The sequence below is a fragment of the Drosophila melanogaster genome, chromosome X, assembly GCF_000001215.4.
Source record: "Drosophila melanogaster chromosome X".
Classification (NCBI taxonomy): domain Eukaryota; kingdom Metazoa; phylum Arthropoda; class Insecta; order Diptera; family Drosophilidae; genus Drosophila; species Drosophila melanogaster.
In genome coordinates, this window is record NC_004354.4 from 13,963,967 (window position 1) to 13,984,085 (window position 20,119).

A 20,119-nucleotide genomic window follows, 5' to 3' on the forward strand; every position below is an offset into this window, starting at 1 on the left:
GCATGAGGGGGCGGTGGGCGGAGGGTCGGGTGGTGTTGTGTGGGTGGTATTTGGGTTTGAGGTTGGGGCATTGCATATAATTGCGTTATAGTTTGTAGCTGTTGCAATGCCACAGCGATAACACACACGCCAGCCCACACACACACACACACACGCACACGCACACACATAGGCACACAAATTCACGCATGGAATTGCATTTTAGGGTGACCATGCTCCTATTGCATGCGCACTCGCTCACTGCGTCTCTTTCTCTCTCCCACTGTCGCCCTCTCTCCCTTGCACAATGCCAACTGCACACTGCACATTTCTCTTAAGCTCCTTTGTTGTCTGCTTAAGGTCGCCTATTAATCACTTCCTATTTTGCGTGAAATTTAATTTCATTTCCCCTCTGATTGGTGTTACCCTATTCTTAAATGCTTTTATAACATGATTAGTGTGACCTTTTCTTGGAATGATACCTTCAAAATTTAGGACTTTTAAGATGCCTTAAGTTTTTAAAGGCTCTGCAACTTGAAATTATAATTAGGGAAACTCCAATATCGATTGCATTCAGTAAATTAACTATTTATAGTCCCATTTCAATTGTAATTATATGCAAACGTAGAACTTGTTAGCCAACCCTTTTCCAAACTTTTAGCTGGTATTATTTGAAGCGATTTGCATGCCGATTGCCTGAAGTTTTTGAGTAGGAAGAGTCTGTCAATATTAGTCGCACATAGGCATACGAGTAGAGCATTATCAGTAAAGCCCACGGTCTGAGTACCTGAACAAAACACCTGGGCCGATCGGTTTGCATTAATAATAATTAACGGCATATCCAAAGTGCGTATCTTTGGCTTGAAGTGGTGCTGTAATCTTTTTTCTTTTCTGACGTGTGAGTTGGTGTGTTTCGAGTTCGGCTTTCAGTGTTTAGTGTTCAGTATTTCGTTTTCCGTAAACAGAAAACCTGCGACTGGCGCCACAAAAGCGAGTGGGAGTTGCGGGGCGTGGCAACAGCAATAATAACAATTACAAATTGCACGTTGTTGCATCGTGAGCATTTCTGTTTATTTTATTTTTTCCTCGAATGCTTAGCTGAGCACGCATTTTCGATAAAAAAAAAATAAAATAAAAAGAGAAAAAGAATGTATATGTAGCCTTAGCGATATATAGTGTGCATTACATAAAAAAATAACTCATGAATGCAGCCGCGTGTGTTTTGATATTTGAACAGTAAGAAAACTAAATAAAAATTTAACACGCAAACACGCGGCGTATGCGTAATAAAAAAATAGAGCACAATGCGGAAATGCTTTAAAAGCGAGATTAAAAACCACTGAGCGCGTATTACAAGAAATCTTATAGGCCAAATTAAATATAAAAACGAATAATATTTTATTTTAAATTCGATCCCCTCTTTCTTGCATTTAAATTCTGCTTCTCGAATTCCGTTTATATATATATATATATATTTTTTTTTTTTTGTTTAGGCCAAGTCATGATAACGGTTCTCCAATTGAGCGTGCGAAAAATCCAGAGAGATCTGTGGGCTGTCAACGCTTTGAGTTTGAGAAAAGCGCAAAAAGACGAGAAAAGCGAATGAAAAAACGGCATCCAGACAGAGGAAAATTGATTTGTCACGTTGCGCATAAATTGCACATAATTATGTAAGCAACCGTTTCTCCGTCGCTGCATTTTCACTTGGCAACCCAACTCTTTCGCCGCTCAATCAATAGGAATAACTTTTGTTTTGCCGTCTCATCAATTAGGCCTTAATTTTGTCATAGTCTGGCCAACTTGCACTTGGCCCGAACGGGTGCTAACGTTTTATTAATGGGAAAAGGCATTTCCCTCGATTCGCGAACCTGGGAACTAGGAAAATGCTAGAGGAAAACTAGGAAAACTGTTTTCCACCATGACAGACCTTTCGAGTTGCTCAGAACTTGTACAGCTCTCAATATATCCGCCTTTTTCTTTTTAACGGCACATTTGACCTTGTTTAATAGTAAATAATGGAAAAAAAAACAAATCATAAATTCTAAAGAATTTTTTTTAATGTTTTTAAAAATGCTAAGAGCATGAAAACACATGGCGGAGTCATTAAGTACATGTATTTGTTATAGAAAAAGGGTTCATTATGGGGGTTGTAACCCTGGACGATTGTGAAAAATGGTATTTCCGATTTGAAATTAGAGGCAGACCAAAACACATTTTACCTTTGGAGTGGCGCAGACAGAAGAATATAATATGTAGTTCAGAATACCTTGTATATAATGGACAAAACCATTAGATGTGCTGAAAGGCAGGGTTGTCGCTCACACGCACACAGATGCCCACCAATACACGCGCGGCCATTCACAACAGGGCAGCTGCTGTCAATCAAAGAGGAAAAAAAAAATTTGACAGCCATGAACATGACGACTGTCTGTCTGTCTGTGTGTGTGTGTATTTTTGCTAATTTTGGAAACTGCAATTAACGCATGCACACACACACACACACACACAAGCGAGCGTTTGGCTAATTAAAACAATTTCGCAATTGTGCAAAAAAAATTCAATTTAAGCAGAGAAACCTTCAGTTGAGCCAAGCCAAAGCGCCATGTTTGGCCACACAATTGTTTGACAGCAAACACACACCCGTACTTAAAACCTCTTTTTTTTTTCTTTTTTGGTTGGTACGATCTTTTAGCATTCACTTCCCATTGTCAAAAAGCGCAGACGACGTCGCTCACTTCCGCTTCGATCAACTCGAGCCAAACACACAAAGTAAAAAAGAAGCATGCAAACAAAAATAATAAAATCAAAAGCCAAAAACCAAATGAAATAAAATAAAACTTTTGTCATGCATTAAGATTTTTTGGTGCCTTTCCCCCCCGAATTCTGCTGGGCTTCACCTCTCTTCTTCCCTCTTCCCTTCTCTTCACATTATGATCCCATATGCGCAGCGACCTTGGCCTTCAAAAATAAAACACAAAAAAAAAATGGAAAAAAAATTCGCAAATCATTTTTGCAGTCTCTTTTTTTCCTGATTGTGGTTTGGCTCGCCTTTGTTTGATATATTTTTTTTTCGGGCCAAAGAGGGAATTGCAGGGGGCACCAAGGGGTTAAGACACCCTGTGTCGTTAATTGCATGAAAACTAGAATTTTAGAATTTCTGGTCATATTTATGAAAGCTAGCTTGCTTGAATGCTAAAATGGTATATAGTAAGACATCCTAACAGTAGGAAATGTTTTCGTATTTAGCAAATATACATTATTCTTTGCGACCGCTTTGCAGTAATTAGAATATAAAGATATAAAAATTTTTTAAAAATAACTTACCTTAAACTAAAACACTCGCCAGTCGGGCGTTACCCGTCCAGCAATCCATAAGTTTCAATTTTCCAATTGATTTTTGTCGGGGGCCGTCGTCTTCGTCGATTTTGGATTGTTGTTTGTTGCAGTTGCTGTTCTTGTTGTTGTTTTTAGCTTGCTGTTGTTTTTGTTTGTTGCTGGTTGTTCTTGTTGTTTGTTGACTGATCTGTGACTTTTCGCTTGCGTCTTTTTCAAAAATTTTACTTTTTGCACACCGAAATATTTGATTTTGGGCTGTTTTGCAACACTGTCATATATTTTTTGGGGCTTTCCGAAAATTTGAAATTATTTCCAAGTTCGAGAGTTTTTCCTTTATTATTATTATTATATTTTTTTTTTTTTGCCTCAAGAAACGAAAAATGTTTTATTTAGATTTGGTTTAATTGGTATGCTTTCCTCCTTTTTGTTGTTGTATCCATAAACATTTAATTGGTCCAGTTGGTCGAATTTGTGGGTGTGTGTGTGAGGGAGACAGATGGTGCGTACGTGTGTGTGTGTGTGTGTGTGTGTGTGTGATTAGAGCGGGATAGAGAGAATGTTCTAGTTAATTCCTTTGTATCTTTTTTCTTTATTAGCCAGAGAGCGCTGCCAGAGTTGTAGCGTGTTTATCTTGTTGGTAGAGTTGATCGTAATAGAGTTGCCTTTCGATTTGCCGAGATTGCGTATTGTGTGAATTTGTTTGCCTTTAGCTTTTTGGTTTCTTTTTGCTGGTTTCTCTTTGAGTTTTACACGCTTTCTTCTTCGTTGAAATTTGGAATTTTGAAGAATATGCTGAAAGGATAAGAAAAATACTAAACTAGTTATATGTTATTTAAATATGATTAAAATGATATTACTACACAATCATTTCAAAAGCAAAAAAAAAAACAAAAACACAAGAAATAGCCCACAAAGTTTTTACTTAATTCCTTTTCTACAGTTGCAGGAATTTTTAATCATGTTTGGCAAATTGAAGTTGAAGCTTACTTTCAACCGAGTTTATTGCCCCGAGCACTTTTCGAATTTACTTAATTAAACGTCTAATTTGAGTATTTACCTTAAATGTAGGCTATGGCAAATGTCACAAATGTGTGTGTGTGTGTGTGTGTGTGTGTTGGTGAAAACTTTCACTACTTTAATTACCCCAAAATGAATGTTATTCTTGTTTGGCCAAGAGGCGGAAGAGAAATGGGTGGTTTTTCGTGGGTTAAAAGTTGAATGGCAATGCCACATAGTCGACTGTTATAGTTGTTCTTCTTCTTGTACATGTTGTCGTTGTTGTCTCGAAAAGTCTGTTAACTGTCTGCGTTGTTGCCTCAAGTGCCACACACACACACAGGCATACATACACACATACACACACACTCATTCAATCTCGGGTAGAATGTTTTGGTGAAATTAACACATATGCAGTGATGAACACACACAGTCATAAAGAGAAAAGTTTTCGACTGCAACATGTGGCAGGCGCGCTTAATTATGACGTTGCTCACAGTGAGCGACAAAAGTCAACATTTAAATTATGTCTTCATGCAAATGGGGCTTACAAAAGGGGATTTTGGATAGTAAAACCAAAGTCACAAAAAAAATTATAAATAAACAATCTTAAATATCATCATAAAAATAACAAATGAAGTTTTAAATTCACGCTTTCGTGAATTACTTCAGCCATTTAAATAATCTATTAAAATGAAAAAAAAAAACCAACCAATAGTTTTAACCACCCTTTCCCAAACTTTTTTTTTGCCATGAAAAGGGTTGGATTTTCCCACAACTTTTCGGCCGTTTGACGTCATCGCTCCATCTTACTCGGTCTGCTCTTTTGCATATTTTAATCAGCCGCAAGTGGAAAATGGGAAAACAAGAAAGAAAAGCTAATGGCAGAGTAAGAAAACGCCGAGCAGCATCTGGCAGTTGTGTCTGTGGTTGTGGCATTGAAAAAGTTTCCATTTTTGCCTCGACTTTTAACTTGTCGTTCTTGCTGAGCTGCTGTTGTTGGTTTTGCCAAGCATAAGTAGGTTCAAAGTTCAAGTTCAAGCGCATGCAGAAAATGGCAGAAAATTAGCCATAGCTTCCTGATTAAAGAGGAAAACCTCTTGTGGCTTTATTATTACTATGTCTTTCCAATGGAAAAAATATAAATGAATCCAATTAAATGAACATTTAAGCTCAATCTTAATGAGTTTTTAGGCAATAAAGTTATTGCTTATTTGAAGGAAACGATCAGTTCAATTGCTGCGAAATCGAATGGGGCAGCACGCACTGATAAGCCTCACTTGGAGGACAGCAAACAGACAGAAAGGAGGCTCTAAGCCGGGGGAAATCCGAACGGGCCACGGATATAGACAGAAGTCAGGCATACGGACGGACAGACATACGGACAGACAGACAGACGGACGGACAGACAGTTAAACCAATGCCAGACATCCAGACGGGGAGTCAGACTGAAGTCAGACGGCGAGACGCATTGTTGATAGATACTCGTACTGGAAGCGAGTCTAGAAAATGTCTAGGGGTTCTACATCTGCGTATATGTACATATATTTAGTGTGTTTATGTGTGGCAAATACATATGTAATTCCCATAAACAATGACGACAGGCTGCTTAAAATGTCTGCACAGCTGTTTGATGTGTGAGTGTGTTGCATCAACAGTTGAGGCAACTGCAGACAGTTGAAGATACACCCCACGCCCCCTTTATACACCTGAAAATCCACGTGAAACCGACCGCCTTGCACCGCCAACACCCCCACACCGCTGGCCGCACAATCGACACATATTTATTAACCCTTGTGCGGAGAAGTGTCATGATTTATGCTGTTAATTAAAGCTTTGAACATTACAAAGGGCTTATTCAAGAAGCTGTATATATAAGATATATATTAAATTTAAAAAAAGATTCGATGGAAAGATACGTGTCTAAAATATTGTAAAAAATATTGTTGGTAACTCACAATTTTACAATTGCCTAAAAAATTCCTTAGATAAGTGCACGCCAAATTGGTCGAAAATTTACCGCAAATGGGCGATTTTCGACTCCCTGAAACACCAATGGGGTTAAACTCGTGGCCCAGGACTTCAGGAGTGAAGAAGACACACAAAAATATAAATGAAAATAAAACGCAACAAAACACAACAACTGAAAAACCCTCGACAGTGGCATGTTGCATATTCCGTGTTGCAGGTGAAACGCGCTGTTCTCGTTGAATGGGAAAAATGGGGGGGGGGAGGGGGCAAGTGCAAGGGGAAATGCAGGGGAAAAAAAGGAAATGTTCGGGGGGGGGGGGGGGGAAATGGCGAAGGCAATGAAGGAGAATGATGTTTTTTGAATGGGAATGGCAGAGGGTACATAAAAATTGCAGGGAATAAGGGCTCCGAAGTCTGGTGGTACATAAAACTCAGCCCTTGGTTGGCGTCTTGCGTTTTTAATTTCGTTTTCTTTGTGCGCATTTTCCATTTATTTTATCTGTCTCGTCTGTCTGTCTGTTCCTCTGTGCCTGTCCCAGTCCCTTTCTCTACGGCCATCCTCCGTCCCGCTCCCTCGCTTCCTCAGGACGATATGGACAACTAAACACGGGCAAGGACATACCGAAAGGACACCGACGAAATTCCATCCACTTGTGTGCAATTGTCGCTCTGCGTGACATAAAAAAAAAAAAAACTAAGAGAGATCGCCATCGTCGAGTGTCGCGACTATTGGATACCCACTACTTAGATAGTGAAGTGCTCGATAGATTGAGATACAAATTTTACTGCATTTACGAGTGCCGCAACATGCAGAAACCCAAACACCGACTTGAGTAATAAAAGCTATACTATGTACACATATATACCTCATGGTGTCAGAAACAATATACCCTGTTACTATACGAGTAACGTGCATAATAAACACATATAGAAAATAACATGGGCAAAAATGTTGACAATAAATTTATGCAATAGTAATAATCGAATGAAGAAGGGGAAGAAGCAATAGGTACGACGGAATAAGTACATCATAAATTTAAAATAGGGAAGCGTTCTATAGCACAGAAATACCAAAAAAAAAAATTAAAAAAAAAAGGTAATCTACTTTTAAAGTTAAGCAAGGAGGGATTTTTAAAATGCTTCTTCCATTTAAACATTTTTTTTAATATGCATTTTAAAGATTCATTTCCAAAGAAGTCAAATATAAATCCTCTGTCAATTCTTCTGCCTGCAAAATGTTTTCTCCACAAAAGTGACGATATTTTATTAGAACTCGTGGAATTTGTGTGCATCTATTAGTGCTGTGGTTTGGTTTGGTTTTGGTTTGGTTTTCAGCCTGGGCGACAGAATTCGTTGAATTTATGAAACTTTAGACGGCAATCGACTGACGACGAGGCGAAACCGAGGGATAAACGGACAAATGTCACGGCATCTCTCCATTTCGAGAGTTTTTTATATGGACTGGGGAGGGGGAGGGGGGGGGAGTGGAAAGGGTCAGGGGAAATGCCATAACGAGACAAATATAAAATATGCCAAACAAGTTAAGGAAGAAGTCGAAGAGGTAAACAAAGTTTTCACAATGCAACAACCGCAATGAAAAGTGGTAGTCAAGCCTGCACTTTGAAAGCTGTCATCTGGAATCAAGTCATAAACAAGGCAATAATTGTTTAAGGAATTAAACTGAGAGTTAACGAAATGATAAAAAATGGTAATATTCATTTCTAAATAATCTGTATTATCTTAAATATTTTGTGTTGGTTTTTCATTTGCCGAGTGTCTAGCGTAGAAGTTCATAATGCAATTGTTAAAACCAAGTGAATATATGTTGTACATGGCTCATTCTGTGAGACACACCGACTGGCCAGAATGACCGACTGTCTGGCGGACGGAATGATTGAATGACAGGCAGCAGAATGGTCAGTAATCCCTCAACCCCCACTTTTGGTGAAAAGCACCCATTCTTTTTGGCCGGCAACCCCCTCTTCATAATTATAAAGTTCTTTTCTTGAGCGCGTCTGCATAAATTATTGTACAACAAACAAAACAGTTTTTTTCTTTCTGCATTCATTTTCCAGAAAATGACGTTGTGAAAAATGCAGCAATCATTTTTTACGAACTTATTTTGTATAGTTTTTTTTTATTGTATTATTTCTTTTTTTTTGCATATGGCAATATCAGTGACGGAATTCCTGGAAAAACACATAGGCAAAAAGAGCGAAACAAAATAAAATATAAAAAGAAAACCGAAGATAAATATGATGAAGAAGGGGGCGCGGCAATTACAGCGGGTGCATTACACCGAAAAAAAATTTTAAATTTTCCAAAATTAATATATTAAAGGCTTTCATGGGCTTTAAGGCTTAAAGTCTTTAATGATTAAGGGGAATTAGAATATTTGTAAGAAAATTTAAATAAGATGTAAGTTATTATTTCAATTTAGCTTACGTTTTTTTTTTACTGTGCAGCAAGTGCAGCTGCAGCAACAACAGCAAAACGTCAACGTCAGCGGGGCAGTGGACAGTGAATATGAATGCGAATATGAGTATGAATATGAAACCGACACCATGCCCCTCTGCCCCGCCCCCTTTTCGGTTGAACCGCCTACTCCTTAAGCGAACTGAAATCTCAGTGTCAGCGAATATCAAACAAATGCAACGGGAATCATCAACAAATTTGTCTTCACAAGAATTTCGAACCGGAGATGGGGGCAAAAATGCGACAAAATGATGTGTGGGCCCAATGGATCAAATTAACCAACACTGGTCATCAGGGATACTTTTAAACAGTTCTTAAAAATGGTGATCTCATATGCTTAATATGATTTCGATATGAAATGTTAAGCAACTTTTTACTAAGAACTAGTTTTGTTTAGTTCGATTTAAATATTAAGAACCCTGAAATTTTGCAATCGTATTTATTTATTTACACATTCGTTTCCACAAAAATTCGACTTCAACATCATTCTTTTACTTTACGTTTTGCTGTCGTGATTCTGGTTAATAAAATAAATGAGATATACATGTCGTTGAACTTTTTGGCCATGTCGTTACTTCTTGTAAATATGTAATACAAACAAGGGGGGCACAATTTTTGTTAAGTCAAGTTTTTGCAGAGCAGTGATTTTACCCAATTGCCCTATTGAAATCAATCATGGATATAATATCGAAATATATATTATTTTATATTCGGCATTCAATTATGATGGCATTCTTAGTTTTAAATTGCATTTCCGTATACCGATTGCCGCCAAGTGTTGAACCCCAGTCAACTCGGTTGATAACCGAGTTCGAGTGAAGTGAGAGGAATAAAGTTGAGTGGTATCCAGAGGCTTACAAAAGAAACTTGCGTGGACGCCTCATCATAATCTTTTCCCGGCTTTTCCGCCCCTCTAGACCTGCTTGAGTTTTGTCTCACTTGCGGTTCGAGTTTTTCCCCGTGCGTGTGTGCATATGCCACAACGTGTTTGTGGGCGTGTGTGTGTGTGTGTGTGTGTGTTTGCGTTTGATTCCTTCTTTTCGCACACACTTAAGCACGCATTTTAGGCGACATCCTAGCCCGCTCTTAACACACACCCATACCATAACCCTTTGACGTCTCGTGTTTGGTTTGCCACTTGGGCATTTACCCAAATGCAATCGATATGTGGAATACACACACACACAAAGCCAGTGGGGTGATGGCATGGAGGCCCATGTACAGCACAAAATGCAATAGGTATTTAAATAAGTAAAATAGGTATTTTAAGTAAAAATTAGTAAAAACTATAAAAACTACTGCATTTTGGCAAATATATCTATGCATCTTCCGCAAGAACAACCCTAGTATAGTTTATTTAATCAATTTGATAACCAATTAATATTTTAGCCAATAGAATCAATGCCTATCGAATATTTAAGTGTCTGCCCGATTTTTGTTGTGTACCAAATGGGGGTTTGTTTTCGAGCTGGTTTCGTGAAATAATTAATAATAATTTATGACGCACTGCCTTCTTGTGCCACTGCAATTAGAAAATGTCAAAGCGATGGCAAAAATAGTAAGAAAGGCGCAAAGTGGTGAGGCAGGGGTGACGGAGGGGGGATTTGAGTCTCGACCCTCTACAAAATTATGCATAAACGCATTTTAGTGCGCCTACAAGTAGGCAATGCCAAAGCAACCGAGTCGCCGAGCGAGTCGGCGAAACTACAAAGGACCTCAAAGCCCAAGACGATGACGTCAAAGGGGCAGGCGGACGGAAAGAGGCGGAGGCGGAGGAGGGGGGGGGGGGCAGTGGGTCGGGACACTTTTGTTGCACATTGCGTTCCCTCTGCCAACTGAAGTGCACTTCTGACGCACTTCTCCTTTTGCGACCCGCAGGGAAGTTCATTCTAACAAATAAAAAAAAAAACGAGAGAAAATATAAGAGTTTGCTAAAACAAAAAGAAAGAAACTTACAACGCACACAAAAAAAAAAAAATGAAACCAAAAGCGAAAGATTCGCAAAGGAACCAAGATTGCAATGCCCTTTAATCCATTGAATAAAATGTCGGCAAATTATAAAAGTATACTCATTCCGTTGATTGCCTTTGATACTTCTCATACAAATATTTGTATATAAACTATTAATGTTCTAAAGATATAGTAAAAATGTATTCAAATATAAACTGAAATATATATATATATAAGCAAATAATATTTACCATTAGATATATTCGTATTTAACTACTTGCAGTTCGGCTTGTCACATTTTCCCCTTCTAATTGAAAGGGTATCTAATAAAATGAGCGCGGAAACGAAGAAATGCGAAATAAAAAATGCAGGCTCCTTTGATCCTGTCGCTGATGCAGCGCTCCTCCTGCTATTGCAACTAACTCACGCAATTTTCAAAAAAGGTTTCTCTTTGCTGACAGCGCCAGCACCACCGACAGCAACAACAACACCATCCTTCTGTTGACAAAGGCTCAGAAACAACAATAACAAAACTTGGTTAAAAACGTAAGGGGGTGGTTGGGGGGTGGCTTGGTTTTGGGCTGGTTTCGAGCTGCTTTGGCGGCTGGGCGACTGGGTGGCTGCACAGATAATGAAAGGTCGTCGAAGTGCGTCGCATTCATGTCGCTGCCCCCGAGAGCAGATGATGCCGACAGTAACATGAAAAACAGAGGCGCAACCGAATGAGACAGACGCCAGCCCGAGGGGGTGTGAAGTGGTGGGGAGTGGGGCTTTTGGTTCGCAAGGATCTCGTCCTTGGCAGGAAGGAAAGGGTGGCGCATGAAAGGAACTCGACTGCTGTCGGTGACACAACTAATCAAGTGTTAACCAGTCCAAAAGCCTTCGCTGCGGTCACTTTTCCTAGAGGTGACAGATGGGGCAAAAAAAAAAAGTAGCTAAGGCAACCAAAATGCGTAAGGGATAAAGTCCTTGCAAGGAAAAAAAATGGCATTAGATGGGGGGGGATAACACCAACAATTGCTGTCCTTTGACTGTCTGATTATGGGAAAGCAAGAAATGTAGAGTTTGAACACGAAGAAAAATGTAAATAAAAATATATATCTTAAATAATTTGTTTCAAATAAAAAAGATAAGATAGGTAAGTTTTTTCTGATTATTTAAAAAAATTCTGTAGTGTTTCCTCAATAAACAAAAAATACTCTTTTGTTTTGTGCACTAAGTTTAAATTTGTTATTTCAGTTTTTAAGCAAGCTGCTGCAGTGGCTCTATTTTTTTTTTTTTTTTAACTTTCGCTTTCAAGCAATTTGCGCAAGGTGCAAAATGCAGTTGCTCATCGCCAGCAGGGCAACATCATAATCACCATCGTCATAACGCTTAAACCACATAATGAGCCAGCTTTGTTGTTCTTGCTCCCCATTGGCGCACTGCCGCCTGTCCAAGTCGATTTGTCTCAACTGTCACATCAACAGCTATGCCCATCCACAACGAAAAAAATAATATAGGGAATATTAGCATAGTTATACTTTAAACGAAAAAAAGGAACGGGAAATATATACGTTTCCTACTTTATTTAAGTTTGCAAAAGCAGTTAAAAGCTGTTAAATTTTAAGTATTTTATGTCAATTTTTGTAAACTTTAATTGCAGTTCTCTTTTTGATCCTAATTTGTTTCGTAATTAATTATTGGCTTTACCTTATCTCTTTTTTTGAAATAAACTTGCAACTGAAATTGACAGATTCAAATTTCCTAAAGGCGTGTGCTGAATGTGGGGATACACTCTCTCCTCGCTTTTGGCCTACCCCCTTTCCACCCCCCCCCCCTCAAAAGTTGGCAGATGCAAATCGAAGGACTGCAAAAAAGAACTCATTTCGCATCGGCGACAAGTGCGCGAAAAAGTCCCGAAAACGCAACGAAAAACGGACAGAACATGTGTCGCCTCATCCCCTTTTTTGGATATATACACACATATATATATATATATATATATATATATATTTATATATACATATATATATATATAAATATATGTACATATATGTGCCCCCTTTTCGGCACTGCCATGTTGTCCTCGGTTATGTCCGATGGACGCGATAACGGCAAAAACGACGCCGGCTGCTCTCCGCCTGTGTCAACGTTGTCGTCATCGTCGGGGGCTAATAAACTCTCCCGTTTAGGCTGTCGCATACCCTATATGCTGGGTATCTCGGCGCACTTAAGCCAGCGGTTAACAAAATAAGTCAGGATAAGTCACTGTTCACATCAGTGTCAGAATCAATACCAATTCCAACTGAAGCCTATAATTACTGTTTACCCAAGACGTCGAATGCAAGTCTACGAACTATTGCATACTCAGTATAACTAGAATATATGCACATTTAAAGATTATATGTTAAGTACTATTAAGCTACAGGAAATATTCATCAACGATTTTTAAGTTCTCTAAATGTGTCTTTAAATTTTGGTATCCAAATCACTTTAGGATTATGATCCAATCCAATCCAGATGTTTCAAATTATATTTATTCTTTACTTATTTAAGTAATATAAATATATACATTCGCATAACTGCTAAACTACCGCCTGCAAGAGTATTTCAAACTTCCCAACCCGATTATATCCTTTCTTAATACATTTTTTTTTCCTTCCGGAAGTGCGTGCGCCTCTGTGTGTGTGTTCGAGTTTGTGTGCAGCAAATAACAAATAAAATGTCCCAAAAAACAGCAGACCAGAATGCAGCAACACGGAAAACGAGCGCGAAAAAGTGCCAAAAAAAAAAAAGGCGCTTCTTCCCCTCTGATGATGTTGATGATGATGGCTGATGAGCAGGGACCCCCGTAAACCCCGCGCAAACCCACTACCCCCCCCCCCCCTTTCGATCCCTTCTCGGCGAAAGCTGGCCAGCGCGTTCCACTTCACAACGCACAGGAGCAAGAAGAAGAGGGGTCAGGATGCAATTGCAGTCAACCCCGAAAAACTCAACGAGCGGCAAGAAGAAGAGGCGACCAAATTGCCAAAAATTACCAAAAAAAAAAGAAACTAAAATCGAGGGAGAAAAGTAAAAAGTCGAATGCGATGATACGCTTACATAGAAAGAAATTGAACATAGAGTGTTGTAAGTTACGCACTTTAGGCCATTCAACTTTCAAAAGTATCTAAGTATCTTAAGTATCTACATATTCGAAAAATCTATCTAACTTAATTAAACATAATACAATAGCATTCAGTTACACTAATCCACTTTAAAAAAAATTTCTAACTGCAACGAAAAAATGCAAATACCCTGGTAAAGGACTCGGAAAAAAAAAGTGAAAAACAGGACGAAAAACTGCAAGAGATATACAAAATACCCGAAAAAAAAACCTGGCAAAAGAAGCAGAAACGAAAGAAGTGAAATATATAAATAAAATGTGAAGTGGCGGTTGCGACGCAGGACGGTCAAAAGGAGGGGGTCTACATTTCGTCCTGTTTCATCCTGTTTAACCCTTTTTTGCACACCGAAAAACGCTACACGAGCGAAACACGAAAATGTGTTACAAACCATGGGGCATTCCGTTTCTGGGCGGGATGGGGGCATTTACCTTCTTTTTCGGGATGGGGCAACCAGACAGACTGTGCTCTTTTTATATATGTTATTATATTGGTTTTAACTTGATGTGTTGCCTGAGTTTTGCTGAATTTTCTGTTGCGTTCATGAAAGTGGGTGGTGCCAGTGAATGGGAGGGGTCAATCAGATTTCGGTTATGTTTCAAGTGGATTCCAAAGTCTGGAATGCAGTTGACGTGTGTAGAAATCCATTTCAAATTGATTTGATCAAAAACATATGGGTTTCATTGGAATTACAACAAAATGTAGCAAAAATCCTTTAAATATTGCAGCGAATACTTAATATTAAAGGGATACCATCAACCTTTGTCATTTAATTAGAGCAATTTATATGAATACGTTTTTGGGTAGCTCTTTTTTGGGTGAGTGTAACAAATGCACTCCACTGCAGCACATTAAGGGGGGTCTTTTTTTAAATTGGGGCAAAACGCACAAAAAAAAATTGGAGCGATTCGAAATTGGAATTGATAATTCTCCTGGTGCCACCATCAGCGTCATCACCATCATCATTTCGGCGTTGCAAAGGGTTGCCAACTCACGAATTTCCAAAACCCCCTTAGCCTCCGCCCATGCAACCCTGTTTTTTTTTTTTTTTTTGTACTGATTTCCTTTTTGTGGCTGCTTTTACTTTCTGCATTTGCTGGCGGCGGCATCTTCGTTTTGTTTTTATGCAATATAATTCGCAGACCTACCGCCACCCCCTAATAAAGAGTTTTTCCCTCATTTGCGCCCTCTTTTTCCTAGCCGTGTATTCCCACCCCAAACGTTATACGCCTTCTTTTTTTGGCAATAAGCTTTTTTTCGCCAAATGCCGCAGGGTTGTATTTGCATAAGTGTTCGATGCACGTGAAAGGGGGCTATGCAATTTTTACCCTCATTCGCATTTGCGACTTACTTTTTATACTTTTTATTTTTGGACTTTTTCCCATTTTTTGGGCTCTTTTCTATTTTATGGCTTAACTTTGAGGCGGTGCATTTGATGCTGCTGGGTGGTCAACTTTAAAAGAATTCCTAATGAGCCAACGTCTGCTATCGATGGTTTTGGTAGTATCTGTACTTGTGGCAAAATTAAAACATTGTAACAGATACGAAACTTACGTAATATATACATTCTATGTACATATTCAAATTCTTCAATTTAAATATTATAAATATATTTAGCTGAATATCTATAATGTAATAAACAAAACCATCACTTCCAATTTCCATATTTATTACAATTCTTTTTAGTTCCCTCGAACTTTCCGACTTCATTATTTCGATCTTCCTGTTTCTTTCGATCGCCAACTTCTAAAGTTCTTCCTTCTCATTTTTATTTATTATTTTTTTTTTTGCCCCAAAATGTTGCAGGTGGCAATGGAAATTTGTCGAAATATAAATTCCATTTCACTTTGAATTTCGGCGCGGCACTTCTTCAGAGGCAATGGGAACCCCTTGAGCGAAGATCGTCGATCCTTGAACCCAGTTTTTTTTTTTTTGACCATATTCGTGGTTCCTTGCTCCTTGGCCATCATTATAATTTTCGGTCAACTGTGCGCGTGTGTATGTGTGTTTGTGAGTGTCTGTTGACTGTTTGTCTGACTACGCTTTACGCTCTAAATACGCCAAAGATAATCAGCGAAAACAAACAGACGGAGCAGGGAACGGCGACAGGGTCAGGTGTATAAATTGCACAAAAATACACACACATGCATATGACCATATATGCGCTCACATATCTCAACATATATCAAAATATATGTACATATATGTTCGCAAGGAAGAAGGGAACTCCATGGCTCGTTGGCTTCACTGACGTTTTTTCCCATTTCTTGCACTCGCGTTTTTTGGCTTTTCGGCTGTTTTGGGGTTGGTTCTCTGTTGCGTCTGTTTGTTGTTTTTAGGGTCCAAAATCGTCTCGAAGGGTTACATAAAATTACAAAAAAAAAAAAAAAAGAAAAAAACAACGAAGCGATCTACTCAAGAAATATGAATATATTTTGGCCTCATCCAACGAAGGAGTCGATGTTTTTTCGGGAATATTTAATATTTCCTGAAGAAACGCACCTCGCTTAGAACCTCATGAAACGTTTTGTAGTCACTCCTTGATAAGCTCTTTTAGCATAATTCCAATTCCTTGAGGTTTCCCCCACACACCGTTGCGTAATAAAAGAGCAGATGCAGAAAAAACCAAAAAAAAAAAACCCAAAAAAAAAACGCACGAGTAAAAAAAACGTGTGGATGATGACAAAACCTGAAACTGGGCAAAAATAAAGGCAAAATGTGGAGGGAAGTGTATGGGAAGGATGAAAGGGAATTGGGGCCCAGAAGAACGAGAAGAGCACGCTCTAAAGATGTGAAGAGGGGTCTTCGGCAGAGCCAGAAGATGGAATATGATGCTGGCGCATTGCGGTAGCATTGATTTAATCATCATCAATTATATGCAGCAGCAAGTTAATATAATAAAAACTTCTCGCCGGAGATTCCCCCATATTCTTCATATTCGTTTCCTCTTTTGGGGCCTTCGGTTGTTGTTGGCGCTTAAATGCAATTAACATAATGACAAGCAACACTTGTGCGCATGCGCGCATTTCACTTTATAACCCGCTGAAAGAGATGGACTGAGACGCACACGGTGCGACAGAGACGGACTGAGAGCGCCCCTTTGGTGGCTGTCAATAGTGCAGAAGATAATTATATCATAATTGATCTGTGGGGGGAAATGGAAAACCGGTAGCCAACTGCATAGACCACGAGATCGAGCTGGCTTAAAAGCTTGAGTTAAATGGGGAACAGGGTTACCAGCGAGAAGATGGATGCAGGTCTGCGCACAAACACTTGACACTTGGCAACTCTGAAATGTAAGATCAATTGCGGGAGCGACTCTGCACTTGCCACATTAAAATGTCTTACCATACCAGAATTATTGAAGTAAATACCTAATGTAAAAGTTTGGTAATTTCATATAAGATTTGCAATATTGATATGCTTCTTTCGTGTCGAAACAACGATTAATCATCAAAAAAATCCTTGCCTGTTCTAACCGTTTAAGTGTGCTACATAAAAATCAGGGGCCAACATGCATACCCTTAATCATATGGAAAACGCAACTGTACCACACACACACACACACACATGCACGCACGCAGCTAGCTTAGAGGCTAAATTGCCAAAAAAAAAAAAAAAATACACAAAAATGGAAAAGAAAGGAACTCAGGACAAGCAAAGAAACCAACAAAAGCTGCATCAGGCTACCAAAAAAATTATAATAAAACAAAAACAAACACAAGCCCGACATAGAAGAAGCTGAAAATTTGAACCCCTTTTTATATATATATATATATATAAATGTTCCTCGCACATATCTTTATATATATATATATATATTTAGCTGGGAGTGTGCATCGAGAGGTCCTTGCACAAAACACACACACACACACACACACACAAAGGGAAAAAGTCCAGAAGCAGGACAAGGGTTAAGAGTGGGTGGGCAGGCGCAGAGGGTGAGGTGGTGTTGGCATACAGTGACGTCGACGGCGACTGCAGAGTCTGATTAATTGAAGTGCGAGTTTCGGCGAAATGCGAAAACGAAAAGAAACGAAAAACGAAAGCGCCGCCAAATTACATTTTCCCCATCTCACCAACCTATTTTTCAGATCCCTCGCACCCCATCTAACCCCCTTTTTTTTTCCAAACGATTTCAAAAACCCCGCCAGCCCAACCCACGCCTCCCTCCCGCCATCATTGTTTTGCCTCCTCTTGCAACCGCAAAGTTGCTTCTTGTTGTTTTTACTTTCCCTCTCTCTTTCTCCTGCCCCTATGCCCGTCTCGTTCCCGTGCCTATACCCCTCTCTGTCTGCTCCGGTGTCCTGAAACATTTAACGGAATTCTTTCTTTCTATTTTTTTTTTTTATTTGCCTTTCGTTGCTTTCTTTTTCTTGCTTGCGCCCATGCACTTATTTTGTCAAATGCAAATATAGACGTTTATATATATATATATACGTAATATATATATATATATATATATATATATTTGTAGGCATATACACATATATATTTACATACTCCAGACAGACAGAAAAAGAAGGCTCCATGAAATACAAAACAAAACATAAAAGCGAACTTGTTGAGGAAATCTAAAAATTTTGTTTAATTTGCTGCACTTTTTTTTTCGCCCGACGAATCCAGCCGGGCGTATGCGTAATATTTTTGTTATATGTAGTTCTTTTTATATTGGCCATTTGCCGTCTGGATTATATTGATTTGTCTAGACAACGGCAAGCCAAGCGCCAAAAATCGGTTTGGGGAATGACTGTTACGGCTTGGGTATTGTACGTAGAATATCCCATGTTTTTTTATGGCGCTTTCGGCACTAGCAAAAAAGGCCATTGGCAATTTTTTTTACACATCCCTTGGGTTTGTGACGATTTTTTGCCCTCACTCTCTCTCTCTCATGTCTATAAAAATTAATGTAATTAGTTTATGTCAATTTAAACATAATTCAATGTACAATATATATTTATACATGTTTTCTGCTATTCGTTTTATATATGTACTATGTACTTAATTTGATTTTTAAGCAATATATTTGTTCAGCAAATATGTACTTAAGGTTCTTATGCTATGTTAACTTAATACTTAATTTTTTGCACTAGCTTTTATTGAAAAACGTGTTCAGCACAACAGGTGAAACTGTGTAGCACATTTGCAATTTTTCAGCACATTAACCGCCATTAATCAATGGTTGCTCAAGCCACAAAACAATTACCAGCACTTAAGCATTTGGGCTCAGAGCTACCCTGTACTCGCCTCTCTTTACCTTTTCGGCCATTTCAATTAATTCTGCTCATTTATACGAGGAGAATCCGTCTGCCAACAATGTTGCACCTTATTCAATTGCCGCCAACTGCACACAAAAAAAAAAAAAAAAAAATATTAAGAGATGCACAAACAAACAAAAAAAAACGCACGCAAGCCATTAAAAAAAAAAACAACAACAAAAAAAGAGGAGAAAAAATACGAAACGAAACAAAACAGGCTGACTTGAGGCACTTAAAACACCCGAGACCCCATAATGAGTTAATAATTTCAACCGCTGGCAAGTCGACCGGCAGTTGCTCATTAGTTGCACTCACAGGCACACTCACACACACACACACACAATCACACTCGCGGAAAATAATTAGAAAAAAACACACGAGCGAAAACTGTTGCACATAAAAAAAGAGAAGAAAAACACACGAACAATATCCACACAAAGGCAACGCAATTACGCGAATTGTAATGAATTTTTGCAAACGAAAATGTAACTGAAATTAAACGAAATGGAAATGTCAAAAAATAAAACATGATATACTATATGATATTAGAATATTTTGCAAATCTTGTTGCGTCTGCGCAGTATGGCAAAAAATAATAAAAAATAATACTATTTGAAAAACAAAACAGAAACAAAAAAAAAAAAAACACGAAAGAAGCCATTAAAACGGCGCTCAAAAACCCCCCACCAAGTGCAATGGGAATGATATTCGTTTGTATGGACTCATTTCTTATAAATATTTATAATTGCGATAAAGTCGAGAGACAGCGATGGGAATGAGGATAAGGCGCGCTAAGAAGCTAGACAGTGCGTTTCGTCTTGTTAAGGTCTTGTGTTGTGGGTTTTTAATTACATGAAGTGCAGACTTCTCTTAAAAAAAAAAATCCACTTTAATTTTAGAACAAAACACTTATATAAGCTTAATAAATTATATTCGTTTCAAATCGTAGCTATATAAAGGAGATATATTGCTTATAATACTTAAAATAAAATCTAACATAACTTACAC

At 38.5% G+C, this 20,119-nt stretch overlaps 1 protein-coding gene across 5 annotated transcripts in view; it reads right to left on the bottom strand.

The window, feature by feature from the left end:
* The window catches only part of mamo (maternal gene required for meiosis), a 144,412-nt gene that overhangs the window by 117,851 nt on the left and 6,442 nt on the right, over positions 1-20,119 (bottom strand). For all 5 annotated transcript variants that reach the window (NM_132704.4, NM_167387.5, NM_001258732.2 and 2 more), the window contains exon 3: positions 3,304-4,107. The gene's annotated coding sequence lies outside the window, so the exon portion shown is untranslated. The remainder of the gene's footprint in view (positions 1-3,303; positions 4,108-20,119) is intronic.